Source organism: Rhipicephalus microplus, chromosome X, assembly GCF_043290135.1.
Source record: "Rhipicephalus microplus isolate Deutch F79 chromosome X, USDA_Rmic, whole genome shotgun sequence".
Classification (NCBI taxonomy): domain Eukaryota; kingdom Metazoa; phylum Arthropoda; class Arachnida; order Ixodida; family Ixodidae; genus Rhipicephalus; species Rhipicephalus microplus.
Window position 1 is genome coordinate 218148956 of NC_134710.1, and position 3103 is coordinate 218152058.

Below are 3103 nucleotides of genomic sequence, written 5' to 3' on the forward strand. Positions count from 1 at the left end.
CCGATGGAGGCGGAAATGTTGTAGGCCTGTGTGCTCAGATTTGGTCGCCCGTTGAAGAACCCCAGGTGGTCGAAATTTCCAGAGCCCTCTACTACGGCGTCTCTCATAACCATGTGGTGGTTTACGTTGAACGCCACACATCAATCAAATTACAGTTGTGTATGCACTTTTTTTTCGCCCTTCCATGTTTTGTTCTTAACATCGGGGCGATGTTTTTTCAAAGGGAGGCAACCCCACTCGCTTTTCTTCCCTGTCATTTTTATGTTACGGCCCTATTACATGTGAAAAATGCTGCTCTGATCAAACCAGGCTGAATGGATAGGAACCATCTGGAAAAGAGCCCCACCGAGGTGGTGTAAGCGTTGCGGTGCTCGTCTCCTAACTTGATCGTCGCGCGTTCGATCCCAGCCGCGGCGATCGCATTTCAATGGAGGTGAAATGCCAGAAGTCCATGTACTATGCAATGTCAGTGGATGTCAAAAAGCACCACGTAGTCAAAATTTCCAGAGAACTCTAATATGATATGCCCCTTTAGCTTAGGGTGGTTGTTGGACTTAGAAAACCATATATTATTATTATTACTCCTGGCATGGAGTTCGAAAAACCAATAACTGTAACCTTTTGGGGGTTTACATGCTGGAGCATTTTTTGAATATTTTATTAGACATCACCGTTCACTGAGTTATTTCTATTTAATATTTTCTTCATTTTGCAAATTGAAAAAAACTTTACCAAACAGATTGGTGAGCAAGTTGGTAGTGCCCATATAGAGGTCTACACCACGAAACGATACAGGATGACGGAATACACGTGAAGACCTGTGCTGTGTCCTTCAACCGTGTTGCATCGTTTGTTTACGCTAAAGCCATGTGCACTCAATCGGCGCCATTTTATAGCAGCATTGCATGTTCCACAACATCACATGAATACTTCTTGTGTTCATGTAATGTTGCGAAGCACGCATGTGGCGCGGCTCGACATGTTTTACTAATTGCGGGAAAAAAATGCCGCTTCTCAGCGTGCAACGTTTTTTAGCTCATAAGTAGCAGGAAAAAGTAGAGTGGAAATGACTGAGAGTACATATGTATACCCTCGTCTTGAGCCGTTATTTTGGCGCGCATAAAAGAACCAGACTACGTATAGCAAGGGAACAAACACCTCAAGTTTTTTTCGTTAAGCTGCGCGAAAGACCGCTTACTTTTTTTAGGAGCGGAGCTTCTTAGGCGCGCACCCTGACGTCGCCGTCTAAGCTGCCCGCCGCACCCTCGCTCGCACTCCTCTCCAAGCTCTTTCTCTCTCTCTTTCTCTCTTCCCTCGTCTCTGCCATCTCCCCTCAAATTGGCGAATGTGCGAAACCGTCGCTTTGGTTTGTCGTTTTGAACCCCGCGGCATTTTCGGGGTTCCATTCCACTCAGTGGTTGGCCCGTTGCCTAGGCTGGCTGGCACTGCGCTGCGCGCGCCGCACACTCACACCCTCGGGTCTACGGACCCAGAAGACCAGCGAAGGGCCGTCCGGCAGCTCGAGGTCGCACTGGCGCTGCAAAGGCGAAAGGGGGACACCCTCAGTAACCCGAGCGGCGACGGGGCACGAAGGCCTTGAGGTCTAGGCCCGCGTGACATTAGGACTTCTAGTGTAACGTGAGATAGGGTGAACCCCACGCCCTGCGCGGCCGGAGGGAATCCCGCATGCTGGAACCCAATAAAGTTTATTCTCTCTCTCTCGGGTGTTCTCGCCACCGAGCGCAACAAATGCTCTCTCCACCCTACCGCCTTCATGAAAGCCAGCAGCGAGATCAGGCGCGTAGTAGTTGGCGTCCCATTTCTGAGGACTTTCGCTCATCGGTTGTATTCGTATATGAAGCTACTGCTAGTTTTCTCTTGCTTCTTTTTTCGCGTTTTAAACGTGATTTAAAAACGTAAACCCTACTCGGATCACGAACAAAATGTCTGAATATTTCACTACAATTCACAGCTTTTCGATTTCCATCGGGATCTAATCACTCATTCTGGCCAGTTGACTGTCCCTTGACAAGCGTGAAGGGGGGGACGCTTGTTGCCCCGCGTTGCACTGCCTGGTGAAATTGGCCGCGATAGTGCGTAGGTAAGAATAAAGGTCCAATTTATTCCATAGTTCATGCATCCGGTGACTCAGCCGAGGACTAACTACACTTGGCACGGACCCTAATGGTGCCCTCAAATATTTGTTGAACGTGGACCCCCGAAGACTACACCCTTCGCTCGCCGTCGGCTGTTGCCGTAGCGCTGACCGGCTTTCCTATTTCTGATCGTTCCTCTGCGTGGGAAGACGCACCGTCCAGCATGCAGCCTGTATTCGCTGCTTTGTTTCCCTTGTGCTCGACCGGTGCTAATGATCACACGGGGATCAGGGTGCTGTAACATCGAGATTCAGCGAAGGATTACCGACGGGCCTGTAGCTTAAGCTCCCGTTATTTACCCCTGCTCTCATCCATGCGTCTGAACTAACGTCTTCACAGACAGCGCACCTATCGCTCCTTTCCTTCTACTTGTTTCAATAGCCTCGAAAGCAGCAGAATCACCGGCGCCTAACTCATAACGAAGGGGGGAGCGATAGCCAGCTACCACAGTGCTGCCCATCGAACCAAGCGAGACGAGTTAATAAATGTTGCAGCCTCGAACGAAAGGCGTACCATTGGTAACTGTTACAGCGTGTTACGCAAGTATTCCTAGTACGCAAATACACACCTCTTGATAACATTACCCACTACGATGTTAATCGCGCAAAAGCAAACATGATCAGATCTCTCTTGGTGAACAAGAACTCGCATTCGATGTCACAACGCTGCCGCGTGACGAAGAGTGCCGGCAGCAGGAAAGGAACGCTTCGTGCTGTCCATCGCTGGCGACCCTACTCTGGAAGTACAGCAACGTGGGCAAAATGGCGAGTATAGTCTACGTACTACCTATATGTAGTTGCAGTAGTAGTCTATGTAGTAGTAAAGTACTACTAGTGGTGGTGCTGCAGTCATCGAAAATGCTCGAGGACCATGTGCGCAGATTTAGGTGCACTTTAAAAAAAAAAAACTCCAGGTGGTCGAAATTTCTGGAACCCTTCACCACCGCA